This window comes from Oryctolagus cuniculus, chromosome X, assembly GCF_051225735.1.
Source record: "Oryctolagus cuniculus isolate XC-2025 breed Fujian yellow rabbit chromosome X, ASM5122573v1, whole genome shotgun sequence".
Taxonomy (NCBI): domain Eukaryota; kingdom Metazoa; phylum Chordata; class Mammalia; order Lagomorpha; family Leporidae; genus Oryctolagus; species Oryctolagus cuniculus.
Window position 1 is genome coordinate 102,143,193 of NC_142888.1, and position 15,777 is coordinate 102,158,969.

The following is a 15,777-nucleotide window of genomic DNA, read 5'->3' on the forward strand; positions in this document are numbered from 1 at the left end:
TCTTTTGCCAGAGTGTCTTGGCTTTCCATGCCTGAAATACTCTCATGAGCTTTTCAGCCAGCTCCGAATGCCTTTAGGGCTGATTCTGAGGCCAGAGTGCTATTTAGGACATCTGCCATTCTATGAGTCTGCTGAGTATCTCACTTCCCATGTTGGATCACTCTCCCCTTTATTTACTCCATCGGTTAGCGTTAGCAGGTACTAGACTTGTCTATGTGCTCCCTTTGACTCCCAGTCCCTCCACCATGACCAACTGTGAACTGAAACTGATCACCTGGAACAGTGAGATGGCATTGGTACATGCCACCTCGATGGGATTGAATTGGAATCCCCTGGTATGCTTCCAACTCCACCACTTGGGGCAAGTCAGCCTGAGCATGTCCCAAATTATACATCTCTTCCCTCTCCCATTCCCACCACCATGTTCAACAGGGATCACATTTCAGTTAATTTTCAACACTTAAGAATAACTGTGCATCAATTACAGATCTAAACCAGTCATATTAAGTAGAACAGATAAAAAAACTACTAAGAGGGATAATGTATTAAGTTGTTCATTAACAGTCAGGGCTATGCTGATCAAGCCACCGTTTCCCATAGTGTCCACCTCACTCCAACAGGTTTCCCTCTTGGTGTTCAGTCAGTCGTCACCGATCAGGGAGAACATATGGTATAAACATATGGTATAAACATATGGATAAAGAAATTATGGGATATGTACTCTTTAGAATACTATACCGCAGTAAGAAACAACGAAATCCAGTCATTTGCAACAAAATGGAGGAATCTGGAACACATCATGCTGAGTGAAATAAGCCAGTCCCAAAGGGACAAATACCATATGTTCTCCCTGACCTAAGGAAGTTTTAATCAATTGTATCGCCATGAAAACACAACATTAATCTACACAAACTCACTGTGGAGATAACACCAGTTTAAATTATTACTTTTCGTAGTGTTGTTATTTTTGGCTTTCTGTCCTCTCTTATTGTATCTTCTTGCTCATTTAACTAATATGCTGTAAAGCCTGATTATTTGAAAAAACATGTTATTAAGAATCTAAGACATTAAAAGACTTCTGAGGATATGAATAATTTCTGCTTCTTAGAGTAAAACACAGTGTTTTAAAGTCAAACAGTATACACATTTTAGAGCTGGAGAATATGAGACTCAGAGAAATGAGCAACCCAATCCAAGGTCTTGGGTGCCATAGCATTGATTACCTCCATTTAATGCCACTCAGCTATTCCTCTGCACTTCAAAGCAAACCACACCAATTATGCTCATGCCACACTTGTCATTCATCTCTATTGCAACAAACGAAGATGAATGTTGAGTTTGAATTAGCCATGTAATAAGTTATAATGAAATCTATATAATGGGTTGCTTTATTTGCAAACTCAATTAATTATGCTTATATGGTATCATTAACTACTTCCTTTGAATTCTCAGTAGCAAATATCCTCATTTTAATAGAACTTCTGCAATTTATATGATTCATAGTAACAGTCTGTAACTTAATTTGATGTGTTGTTTTATCCTGAGTTGGTCTTGAAAATATCGGAAGAGATTACTTAATGAGCTTGCTTTAAAAAGACAACTGAGCAAGTTACTTATGCTATTTAAGTCAAACTATACTTACTAATGAAATAGTATTGCTAAAAATTCTTATTTTATACAGTAACTGGCATTCACAATGACCATCTTTCTACTTATGCAGAGTGGCAGATTGGTTTCAAATAAATGCTATTAAAATAAAACGGATTTTCATTAACTATGCATCACATGTAGAGATTTTTCTTTCCCTAAATACATGTTAGAATTACAACAATGGATAATTATGAAGATGGTTTAGGATTATGATTATTCAAAAAGCAACTCTGGAAATCGTACCACTACATATGTCACTCAGCAAAATAGCTCTAATTATTGGCTATATTACACAAATCCAGAGTATACTGCTTTATGAATATATTAAATTTTAAAGCCTAAAAGTCATGAGAATATTATACCTGGCTTTAAAAATATGAATCCCATGTTATTTTATATTTTACATATTTGTGTAATTTGTTATACATATATTGCTATATCTGTCACAACACTACATGCTAATGCAATCAATCTGTGTGGTACCCCATTTGAAAGAAAAGAAAATGTAAAAAAAATTCAAATGACATACATATTATAACAGAAATTTGTTTACATACAAATGTAATGAGAATAAACTGAACATAATTTTTCCAAAATGACATAATGATTGTTTACTTGTACAGCAAGAAAATAATCAATAGAATAAAAAGGCAACCTATTGAATGGCAGAAATCATTATAAACTATATATCTGGAAAGGGGTTAATATCGAGAATATATAAGGAACTCATACAACTCAAGAGCAAATATACAAATAACCTAAATGTTTTCCAATGAATATATACAAATAGTGGTGTATGAAAAGGTGCTGAGAATCACAAATCATCAGGGGATGTAAATCAAAACCACATTGTAATATCACCTCATATCCTTTAGGATAGCTACATTTCTGCTAAACTAGTATATTTTTGCCTTTTATTTGTTACATTCTTTATTTACTGGAGCATTAAGCCCTTGACTACAATGTAAATTAAAGATGTTATTTCAGAGATGAAGGGGAGAAGAGGGAAAGAGAGAGGCAGGGAGGGTGGGAAGAAGAGGAAGGGAGGAAGAAAGAAATATTATTTTCTCATTACTATATCTCTGAACTGTATTGAACCTATTAAAAACTTAAAAAAATGGAAAAAAAAACAATTAGTACTGGTGAGAATGTGGAGAAATTAGAGCACTTGTGCACTGTTGGTGAAAATACAAAATGGTACAGCTTCTATGGAAAACAGTATGGAGGTTCCTCCAAAAATTAAAAATAGAAATTCCATATGACCAGCAATTCCATTTCAGGACACAAGTCAAAAATAGCTGAAAACATAATCTCAAAGAGATATTTGTACACCCATATTCACTGCACTAATCACAACAGCCAAGAGGTGGAAGCAACCTAAATGTCTACCAGATGGAAGGATAAAGAAAATGTGGTATATAAACACAATAGAATATTATTCACCCTTAAAAAGAAGGACGTTGGGGCCAGTGTAGTGGCATAGTGGATAAAGCTGCTGCTGCCTACAGTGGTTGCATCCCATATGGGCACCGGTTTGAGACCCAGCTGCTCCACTTTCAATCCAGCTTTCTGCTATGGCCCAAGTGCTGGAGCCCCTGTGCCCATGTGGGAGACCCAGAAGCAGCTCCTGGCTCCTAGCTTCAGATCAGTCCAGCTCCAGCCGTTGAGATCATTTGGGGAGTGAACCAGCAGATGGAAGTTTTTTCTCTCTCTCTCTCTGCCTCTCTGTAACTTTGCCTTTCAAATAAATAAATCCTTAACAAAAAATAAAAAGGAAATCCTGCAATTTCCAACATTAATGATCCTAGAGGATCTTATGCTGTGTGACAAAAGCAAGACAGAGAACAAATGCTACCTAATACCACTAACATGAATAAATTAATCAAACTCATAGAAACAGAAAAGTGCATGGTGGCTTCCAGGGGTTAGGTATAGGGAGAAAGGGGAATTGTTCAATGGGTATAAATTTTCAGATCTGTATGATTAAAATATTCAAGACATGTGTTGTAGAACAAGGTATACATAGCTAACATTACTGTATGAGAGTACTTCATAAAAGTTTGTGGCTAAATAGAACTAAAATATGAGTTTATTTTGATAAACATTTTTTCATAATATGTGGAGATGCATATTATGAAAAAACTATGCATATTTTTAGCAGTTGTTTTTCTCCAAAAGAAACTTATTCTTTTAATTCTGCTTTTCAATGGAATGTTAAAAGTACCCTGTACTGTATACTTAAATATTGGTTAAGATGGTAAATTTTACTTTTTTAACCACAATGAAAATTATATATCATTTCTTCATTAACTGAAAAATCTATTTTACTTTAATCACCTGATAATGGTGTGATACTGTGGTTCAGTTATAGCACAGTGGACAAACGCAAGCATTATGGCTGAGGTAGACAAATTATAACAGATGATTACATGATCAACATGGCTCTTGCTAGTAACAAGGATTTTGGTATTTTTAATCATTTATGTTTAATAGGTAAGAGCAATTTTAATAGATTGGATTGTGTAATCATATGAGTACATTATATAGCCTATTCATTAATTCAATGGAAAGAGAAAATAAGTTATTTTCCTTGGAAAATTTGGGCTGTAGCAAATTGTGACAAAAGTAAAACATATGTGCTTATTAGCCATCAAAAAGTGGAGGTATATCCTAGATATTTAAATAAATAAAATGATAAAGAGGCAATTGTCTTGATTCAGATTGCCATAACACAATACCATAGTCTGGGTGGCTTAAACAACTGAAGTTTATTTTCTTACAGTCTAGGGCTCTACCTCCAAGTTCAAAGTGCCAGTATAATCAGTTTCTGGTGTGGGCTCAATTTTTAGCTTGCAGATAGTAACCTTCTTACCATGTTCTTACAGTATATCTCATCTTATAAGGGCACTAATCCCATCATGAAGGTTCTGCCCTGGTGGCCTCATCTAGACTTAGTTATTCTCCAAAGGCCCCATTTCCAATTCACTATATAGCACTAACCAACCTATATGATGTATTAACACTAAAAACAACATTTTCCAGGACTCATGTTTTAAAAGCTTGTTTATTTTCTATCCTACTTTACATTCCATATTATGTATCATACTTTTTAAGACACAGACGATTTTAAAACATTTCTTATGATACTTTGCATCCCACAGCACATAACATAATTTATGGGCTAACATGCCTTTAAAAATTGTTATGCTCGTTTGGAATTAAGATATCTAAATTCTAATATAATTAATCCAGAACAGATCAGGTTTCAGACATTCTGAATAAATGGTTTTCTACTGTATTTAATTACTCTCAGTTCCCTGACACAGGGAAAGGTGCAAATATCATTTCATTTATATATCATTCCCATCATCATTCTCATTATAAGATGTGGTAAGTTATTGTGATTATAAAGTTACTAGTGCAATAAATAAATTCATTTAAATATATGAGGAAAATGAGTCATGGAATATTTATGTTGTTTGCCCAAGATCACATGGTCAACCAGCAGTGGTATCTGAGATAAGCATGCCTTTCTGGTAGGTTCATAATTGCTTTCTACTTTTATTTCCAATGGTCAGCATTATATGCCTTTCAGAAAATACACTATACATTGGAGCTAGAACAAGGTATGTCATGGTGCACTCTTTACTGACTAACCTTATTCCAAAGATCATAGAAATTGAGCTGTCATTCCATCCTTCCTCCCCTGTCTAACAGATCTATCTGCCTGAAAAAAAAACACAAGAAACAATTGGTGGTCATCAAAAAAGAAGGTCATACAACTGACCTGGGGGGAGGTAAGTACATACACAACTGAATGAACGAGCTGGGAATAGCAAACAGTGGGGAGGGGTGGGGGTGAAAAGGAAAGAGATCAGACTATTCTCCACAGTTCCACAGAAAAGTTGAGTGATATAGAGGGAAGGGAGATGCCTTGACTGAAACGGAGTAGGGTACCTCGGTGACTTGGGGAATGCCATGTTGGAATGGCAAGGCAGCAGAAGTAAATAAGGGAATAAAGAGAGGCAACAAAAATGATGGACATGTGAGTGCTGGTTTAATACCTTTCCTACCCCAGACTGGGTTATTTAATTCTTTAAACAAGCATTTAAAGGTTGCTTAGTGTCAGGCATATTATTTACTCAAGCTATAATGGAGAAAGTAAATTTCACTTTTCTCAAAATCTCGAGCATTGTGGGACAGGGGCTTAGGCATAGGGGACTGTCGTGTGTACGATTATAGCATATTACATGATCCTAGATGCAGTCATGTTTAGCAGGTACCAACTTCATTCATTTCAGAAATATTGTACTGCTGCAAATTATTTTCCACCATGAATCTATTATAATGTCTTATATGAACTAGTATTATCTTGTTTTCCTACCCTGTAAATATTCTTAATCCAAGATTCTAAAAGGAAGTTCATCAGGAAAAAAGGCTTCTTAAATCTTCAAAATACAGAGCACAGCTAAATTCTGCTATCATGCACGCACACACACACGTCTTTGAAATTCTTGGAGTCAATGAAAAGAAATGGTGAGACATGAGGTTCTCTGTCTCCCCAGGAGCCCAACTGCTATTCTCAGTAGCACTGCCATGAATAACTGTTACATCATTAGTCCATGCACATTCTACAAATATTCTAGATTCCATGGAAGGACAGATCTCCATTTTTTTTCTTTACTAGAGACATTCATATGTGTGCTTTACAAAGTGATCTGTGCAGTGCCAGGAGTTTAATCAGATAATGGGCACAGACATAGCTCTTGGATTTAGGATTAAATTGAAATATTCTTCTTGAATGTAGCCTCCTCTTTCTAGAAGGAATTCAAAAACAGATACTTTTCTGTCCTGGAGCAGACAGCTTATGAATCCTATTGTAACCATATCACCTTTTATTAGTTACTTTCTATTTCCTGGAGAATAGCAAGAGGAAAAAAGACTTTCACTGGTCCATCTTGATTATTTTACATACAGTCGTTATTTGAAGGGACTTGCTAAGATTTGGCCCAACATTTATCAAGGAATTTATGTTTTAAGCCTTTATCCATGTTATTTTATCAAAGGCAATCAAATTGTATCAGTAATTCATTGCTTGTGTTTCTGTTTTCTAGTAAGATTTCCAGATGTTCAAAGGACAATATTTTCTAGTGACAAATTTGTCTCTCTGGAGAGGAGTGCACGGTGTAGAAATGGAGAATGAGTAAAAGGGTGGGAACAATGATAGGTAGATGGCCTTTAAACCCAGGACTAGATATTTGAATTTGAAAACTAATTTGGTGTCTCTTTGTACAGCTGTGGAGTGTAGAGCAGATTGAGGATTAAGAAGTCTGAATAGGGGGCAATGCTGTGGTGTACTAGGCCAAGCCTCCACCTGCAGGGCTGGCACCACATATGGGTGCTCCTTCATGTCCTGGCTGCTCCTCCTCCAATCCAGCTCTCTGATAGACCATCTTTCACTGCTTTCTCAGGCCACTAAGTGCTAGGACCCCTGACCCATGTGGGAGACCCGGAAGAAGCTCCTGGCTCCAGGCTTCAGATTGGCCCAGCTCTGGCTATTGCGGCCATTTGGGGAGTGAACCTGCAGATGGAGGAGCTCGTTCCCTGTCTCTTTATTTCTCTGTAACTCTACTTCTCAAATAAGTAAATAAAAAAGATACTTTGAAAAAGAAATCTGAATGAAGATACAAGAGCAATAAAGAGGGAGATTGGGTAGTAGCAACCGTGTTCAGTGTTTAGGGATTATGCAAGTACTTAGTGTCAGTTGTATACAAGTATCTGCTTTTGGTACCTTGACATTGTGTTTGTGCTTGTTTGTCTTATCTCTCAACTAAATGGTGAATTCTTTAAAGGCAGGAGTTTCTTACTTTATTAATCCACACACTGCCTAGAATCATGCCTCAGTAAATAACCTTGTTAATGAAGTGACAAATGTGTTCCAGTTTCTGCAATATAAACTCAAAGGCCAGTGGGAGACATTTTGGAGATATGCTTTGTTTGAAATGTTTCTTACATTGCAAAACTACCAAATGTTTGAAAAATGTCTATTACATTAAATTTACAAGCTTTTCTTTAAAAAATAAGAGTGGTTAAAGAGGCATGGAGTTGGCCCAGTGTCCCTTTCCATACTTCTTGGTTCAGCCAAACTGCAGTGTTTGCCATTCAACAGACACAGTTAGTGCTTTCCATCTCTGAGCCTTTACATTTCTACTTGACTTCCTACTTTGAATGTCCTTTCCTCCCATGTCTTGTCCATATGCCACTCCTCCCGGGCCCAACACCAATGCTGTCCCTTTCATTAAGCATTCTTTGAAATCTAAAGAAAGAAGCAATATGTTTCTCTTGACCTCCAATAGCACTGTATTCCTATCGTGCCCTCAAATCTCTTAAGATACATGAAGCCAGGTGGTAACAGGATGACAACAGACAGAAACAGAAAAGAGCAGCCTTAAGGCCAATCACTATGTTTATGAATAACACAACCCTAGATTGAAGATTCACAGATTTCTGCTAGTGAAGTTTCTATAGCTGGATTTCTTTTCAGCTTTTGGACATGTATGTTTATAGTAAACCCTTATCACCTGAGCTGGTCTGAGTGATTCTCAGTTTCACACAACCCAAAAGGCCTAGTATTGTGCTTTGTATTTGTATACTTGTTTAACCTTCCCTAGAGAGGATAAAGCTCTTAGAAAAATAGTGACTCCTTTAGCACTTATAGTGTGGCACACAATACTCAATGCATGCTTGCTAAAAGAATGAATGGAGAAAACCACACAACTCATCTTTAAATAATATTGAATTTCAGGTCACTTTTAGCTTGGCAGGTAGTTCATAATAATATTTCACTAAACATTGCCTTCTCAAATGAATGGCTTGCCTGCCTCCCTCTTCACTGTTACAGATTTCTTTTTACTAGAGTTCTGCAAAAGTGTTTATGACATATCTTTGCCAAAGGCTACCTTTAGCAGCAGTACTATGTATCAAAAAAGATGTGCCATATAAGCAAATTATGTAATATAGAGCCATGCATTCCTCCCATTATTTTAACAAGTGTCTTTTTAGTTTAAGGGGTGGTGATCTGTATCAGACTCTTTTCTGAGAGGCCAAAACTGTAAACTGTACTTGAACTGATATTACTGTTGTCTGTTATTCAGAATGGGAAGTACTTTGTCAACCTTATTTTCATATATATTTAGTATGAGTAGATAGTCTCAAGGAAATTATTTTTCAAGAATGAATCTGAAGGATTAAAAGGTTCACCAAAGTCACATGAAATACATAACAATGAAGTATAGTCTCATTTTATGGATATCACCTCCTTACACTTACATAGTGTTTTATGGTTTGCAAAGCACTTTGAAATACATTATCTTGTTTACTCCTTACACTGGAATCTATTAGATAGACACAGAAAGCATCATTCCATTTTGTACATAAAAATCTGAAGAAGTTAACTTACTTTACCAAGGTCACAGAGATAGTAAGTAGGGGAAAGAAATCAGGAAGAGAACCCAAATATTTCAATTTCTAATCCAGTATTGTTTTGACTTTGAATGCAGTTTTCTTTCAACTCCTGTATTTATAACAGTGTTTTTCAAATACCTGGCTTTGATCAATGGATAGTTATGAAACCAATTTTGGCTAGCATTTTAAAAATGAAAGAGAAAAGAATATATCATACAGCATCACATTTAGTACAGTTATGAATTGTTCTATGAAATTTGTTTCAGTTTTATGTATTATCATGTAAATTATACTTCCAATTGTGGAAAATAAGATAATAAATTTTTTGAAACTCACTGATCTATACCATGACACATATGAAAATTATTAAGTTGCTCAATCAAAAGTAATTTATGATGGTAGAAATTCTCATGCTATCGATTTTAGCATTAAAAATAATTGTAGATGATAAAAATATATTTTCTGACAATTCTTGAGTTAAGTATTAATTTTCTGGGATCATTTCATTGTTTGAATACTTTTAAGAGTATTACTTGAATAGTATATTTTAAAAATTAAGATTTCTATATTGGGATGGAACTAGTTTTATTCCTGTTCTTATGAGATAAAATGCTAATCATGCCTTATAAGAAAATAATCTTTAAAAATCTTTACCTGACTTAAATGTATTCAGAGGAATGTAGGAAACATTGACTATAGGTAACACCCTGATATTCATACATTTGATTCATATCAATAGAAGGATATCTACTATCTCTGAAATTTATTAACAGCTTGTTTAATTCAATGAATGACACTATCATAATTATTTCTTTGTGTGTGTTTCCTTGACTAGGCAGTGCAGTGAGGTCTATACATTCATCTTTAAATTCCTGGTGCCTCAGTCATAATAAAGCAGTTGTATATGTGAACAAATATTTTTTTTCTGAGAGGCCAAAACTGTAAACTGTACTTTAACTGATATTACTTTTGTCTCTTATTCAGAATGGGTAACACTTTGTCAACCTTATTTTCACATATATTTAGGTTGAATGTACCTTGGCAAAGAAAAAGCATATAAAATAATTTTATGTGTGGCCATAAGAATTTTTAAATTTAATTATGTATATACTGATTTGCATATATATCTACATTCTTTTCTATGTTGATTGTTCCCTTCTAAATGCTTGAATATTAAAATGTTCATTTTTAGTATAGAAAATTATGTTAATGCTTATTATTCTGTGGTTCATACAGTGGCCAAAGAGCTGGCTGATTTGGTCTGTTCATATCAACACTTAATCAAATTGCTGACATGACTATCTGATTATGTGCATAATAAAGAATAATGTATTTTCATTATTCCACAGCTTCAGATGGTGGTTTAGGGATATAGTCTAAATGTTTGAATTTTCCCTTTACATTTTGTCATCACTGTATTATGAAAAAAGAGAAAAGCTGGAAGATAAGCATTTTTTATGGATAGTTGGGTCATTTAATATTTTCTGATATGGTACCATTAAAGTTCCATTTATATTCCTATAGGGTTTTCTCCTCACTGTTTCAACTAATAGAGTTTGTAGTCCCAATGTGTCTATCATTCCTTTGAGGGATTTTTAAAACTGTTGTACTGAAAACACAGCATTAACTTCCTCAATAGATAAAACAGGGAACCACAGCTGGAGAAGTGTGAACGTCAATTTAGCCTTCATAGCACATAAAATTACAATCTGTGATTGTAGAGGAAGATAATACTTAATTGACAGATATTTTAATACATAAATGTATTAGGACACCATCTGTTTGAGGGTTCTCCTGTGTGTATCTATGCCACAAATTATTTTCAAAAAGTATATGGTAAGCTAAGGAGAATCACCATTCACACTTGAATTTGGGAAATAAATATTGTTTTTCATACTTGGTTTGAATTCTTCATATATTTCTCCCATATATGATCACTGAATGTTTACATGTCTAACCTCCAACCTAATAATAAGCTTAGGATGCTATTATCCAAATCTTAGACATCTCCAGATGCCAAGAGTGGTCACCACCATTTTGGCACAGCATATGAATATTTGGTAACATTTGTTAACAAAAATAAGTTGGTCCTGCTTTGTGGCATAGCAGGTTAAGCTTCTGTGTGTTATGCTACTGTTCCATATCTGAGTGCTGGTCTGAGTCCTGTCTACTCTGCTTCTGATCCAGCTTCCTGGTAGTGCATCCTAGGAAGGAGTAGATGATGGTCCAATTGTTGGGGCCCCTGCCAATCATGTGGGAAACTCAGATGGAGTTTCCATCTCCTGGCTTTGGCCTGGCCTGGACCTGGCTGTTGCATTTGACAAGTCAATTAGTGGATAGACGATAGATATTTCTCTCTCTCTCTCTCCCTCTCTCTCTCTCTCTCTCTCTCGTTCTGCCTTTCAAATAAACGAATATATCCCTTTTTTAAAAAAAGAAAATATATTTTCAAATCCCTGATGTTTTAAATATTTCCCCGTACCCATTTGCTATTTTCCCCTAAATGCCACAAAGATAAAAATCTCACATTTTCTTTATTTGTTTACTGAAACACATGGCAGTAATGAAGTTGGATTATTCATAACACACAAGATACAAGATATTTCAGAACAATCTAATACTTTGACCTCCTGTGTGAAACATCTGAACCAAAAGTGAAAAATTAAATACAATATTTTAATTTGTATCATCATTGAATTTGTATCAAGGATGTAAATATGAAACTGCTGGATAGTAAGAAACATCTGAGTGATTAATCTGCTTACATATTCAATATTATATACTCACAGCCTTAAGGATTTAAATATTGGCTACTGCTTTTGAGTTTCTTGCAGAAATTATGGTTGCTTTTCCTGTCTTTTCACTTATATCTTTTTTTTCTTATAATTCTAAGTTGTATACCATACGCGCACACACACACATATACTCAATTGCATTTATTTATAGGTAAACTTCTGTGTAATTGAGATTCATTATGGCCTTGTATTTTGAGGTGCTAGCAAGTCTTGGAGTATACTTTTCTTCTGTATTTTTAATAAACTTTGTTTTCTAGGTCATAAAAATGTTCTTTAAGTTTTTTGGATAATAATAGAAATTTCACTTATCTGATGTTAAATAAAACCATATTATGACAAATAAAAGGAAGTAAGGAAACCTACCCTACTTTGTCATATGATTTCATCCAACAAAATATTTTTAATGAGTGTACATCTATTAAAAGAATCCTCAAGATGCTGTAATTATTATTCATTTTCTAGAATTGTTTCACCATGAAGCTTTATGCTTCTATGGGGACTTTAATGTTTATGTTTTGTGACGGCTGCATTGACTATTAAAAAGCAATTTGGCTGACATTTTAGGTCTTTTGTTGCCAGTTTTAATTGGATTGTTCATCAAGCATCAACTCCCCCGTTAACTGCAAAAATTTCAGGCCAACGTCAGTTTACAGTAATGACTGTTTAATGATTTTATCCTGTCAGTATGCAAGCTTCATATGGATATATGCATGATTAGTTTCATATCAAGACCTGTAATTAAATAATTGAAGCCTAAACAGAATGGATATCAAACATGAGCACATATTTAATAAAGACTCAGAAGCTTATCAAAACACTGATTAGCAATTAAAAGTCAATGCTTTGAGTTCATCTGGTATTAGTGCATTTATGATACTTCAGCAAATATTGGTATAAAATGTTTGCCTAGAGTTAAAAGACAGAAATTCCTTGTAATATGGCAGTAAAATTGGGTTTTCAGAGGTAATTTATATCCAATATGTACCTATCTACCTGAATGAGAAAACACACATTAACTATTATTTCATTAGGAGAAAAAAATAGCCAAAAACAGAAAACTCCAGAGTAGCAATATACTTATTAATCAAAAATAATTCCAATCCATAAGAGGCTGACCTTTATACACCCACTGTATGCTGCCACTTATTTGCATTTTCATTTTGTGAAACATGTATCATTTCTTCATGTTGGGAATTTTTAGATTCTACTTTTCTAGTTATTTTTTTAAAAAAGGTTGTAAACTATAGTTACTTTGCCCTGTTGTAGAAAACTAGAACATATTCCTTTCATTGACTGTATTTTGGTACCCATCACCCAACATTTCTCTATCCTTTTCCTATCCTTTCTGGCCTCTAGTGACCACATTATACTTCCACAGTATCAACGTTTTTTAGAAAGGCTATTGCAGTGTGGTAGGCATAGTACTTAAGAATAATGAGAAAAATCATTACTTTCTATTTGATTTAAAGTTCTAGTCCTAAAGCTCATTGCATAATTAAGATGTTTTCCAGTATTTACTGGAACGGATAAGCTAAACTATGTGTTATTAATGAAAATGTTTACAATGCAATACATAGCAGGTTTTTTTTTACTTCTATGTTGTGTTCAGTAAGCATAGCATTTCAAAATGCTTTCATATCCAGTCCAATGGGTCATACTAGTAGCTCTCTATTCATTGCAACTCATATGTACTCTGCATTTTAAAACAGTTTCATTTCACATTAGAATGGAAGTCTTGACTACACTCCTAGAGTACAGTGAAAGACACTTGGGAGACAGACCAATTAAGGCAGAAGCAGATTTCTTATTAAATGACAGATCCCAGATTCCCATTTCATGAAACATGTACTCCTGCCACATGCCAAATTCCCACTGAGTTCAAGAAGGAATTATGCACAGAAGAAATATGTAGACTGAAGAGGGCAGGGTAAATTAGTCCAGAGCAATCCTTAAATGTCAGTGTAAAATGCAGTGAACGGTTTAAATTATGTGTGGTCATGCTGTTTGGATGGAATGTTATCCACTCACCTCCTGTCTCTGAGCACATCTTCAAAATGAGTGGGGCAAAGAATTGCTTGAAATAGAGAAGAAAAGCTTGATTTGGAATTATAAGTAAAAATGGAATTCAAAGACGTGAGTCAGGAAAATGTAATGATTTCCCAAGAAAGCAACTTTTCCTCAGCATACAACATATTTACATTTAAGAAAATGAGCATATCTATTTTTTTAAAACCCTAATAATTCAGTTATTCAGAGTCAAGATGCATTAATGGTTAAGTCCAAATAATACTTAAAATATAAGTTTGTGATTGTTACTTTGAAGTACCCTGCATGAATGTTAGCACTACTACTGTCACAAAGAGACTTTTAGGCTCATTGGCTTAAAGATAGACAATAAAAATGTCAATTGTAAAGGTTGGCGTTGTGGCATAGCAAGTAAAGCTGCGGCCTGCGACACCAGCATCCCATATGGATGCCAGTTTGAGTCCCAGCTGTTCCACTTCCCATCCAGCTCCCTGCTACTGGCCTGGGAAGGTAGCAAAGGATGGTCTAAGTATTAGGACCCCTGCACCCATGTGGGAACCCAGAGGAAGCTCCTGACTCCTGGCTTTGTATCAGCCAGCTCTGACCATTGCAGCCATTTGGGGAGTGAACCAGTAGATGGAAGATCTTTCTCTGTCTCCCTTTCTCTCTGTGGCTCTGCCTTTCCAATAAATAAATAAATCTTTTTTAAAAATCTCAATTGTATTCTTACTACTGCTTTTAAAATACTTAAAGTAAGTTTCTTCTCTTAAGCAGGTGAAACAAATCCCCTAGTGTTTTCATAGTATCCTTTCCATGGGATATTTTGGAGTTAATTTCAACTCAGTTCTTTCAAGATGATAATGTTATAAAATTATGAAACTTAGCTCTACATGCATTAAATTAACAAAAAATTCATCCTTTAAATGGCATATTTATATATTATAAGGTCCAACATTTTAAAAAGTCACTCTCTAATTTAGAATAGATACTTGGCAGATAACACTTAACAGGAACTCTAAAGCAATATTACAACACATTGGAGAGGCACTTGTCATCACAATACTGAGGCTGAAAGGTGCTACAAAGGGTCTTCAAAAACTTCATGGACGGTGCCGGCACAGTGGTGCAGTAGGTTAAACTTCTGGTTCAAGTCCTGGTTGCTCCACTTCCAATCCAGCTCCCTGCTAATGTGCCTGGGAAAGCAGTGGAAGATGGCCCAAGTGCTTCAGCCCCTCCACCCACGTGGGAGACCTGGATGGAGCTCTTGGATCCTGGCTTAAGCCTGGCCCAGCCCCGTCCATTGTGGCCATTTGGGGAAGTAAACCAGCAGATGGAAGATCTCTCTCTCTCTCTCTCTCTCTCTCCTCTTCTCTCTCTCTCTCTCTCTGTGTGTGTGTCTTTGTGTATGTCTCCCTTTTCCTCTCAAACTAATATTTTCAAAATTCTCAATATTAGATTTGATATCTGGTTAGTTTCTTTGTTAAAACTGAGGGTCAAATGAAGACAACTTGCTACAAAGGAGAATCACCACCAACAGACCCTAAAAGAACTATGAGAGGATGCACTTTGGGGAGCATAAAACTGAACCTAAAATGAAAGGAGAGAGTGGTGGTTGAAATAATTGGTAAACACGTGGATAAACTTAGACAAGCACTGAATGTGGAAAATATAAAAAGTAATTTTGGTGCAAGAAAAAGCATAAACACAATTATAACGTGGAATGATCAAAATGAAAGAATATTAAGTTCTATCTCCTACTTAGGAAAGTGGTAGTGCTGCTGATCAATTTGATTTTACATTAAGAGAGAAAGGATGATAAAAATTATACCAAAATAGTAGAAAA

The 15,777-nt window shown here is 35.1% G+C and overlaps 1 protein-coding gene and 1 long non-coding RNA gene across 8 annotated transcripts in view; one reads left to right on the forward strand and one right to left on the reverse strand.

The window, feature by feature from the left end:
- TENM1 (teneurin transmembrane protein 1) overlaps positions 1–15,777 on the reverse strand; it is an 870,866-nt gene that overhangs the window by 395,230 nt on the left and 459,859 nt on the right. The window lies entirely within an intron of this gene.
- Positions 1–15,777, forward strand: part of LOC108178741 (uncharacterized) — an 86,984-nt gene that overhangs the window by 42,874 nt on the left and 28,333 nt on the right. The window contains exons 4-5 of one of the 2 annotated variants that reach the window (XR_016228309.1): positions 5,368–5,447; positions 7,122–10,632. This is a non-coding gene — a long non-coding RNA (uncharacterized LOC108178741). Of the gene's footprint in view, positions 1–5,367; positions 5,448–7,121; positions 10,633–15,777 lie in introns of those variants that run through there. The other variant, XR_016228310.1, reaches the window with a different exon arrangement.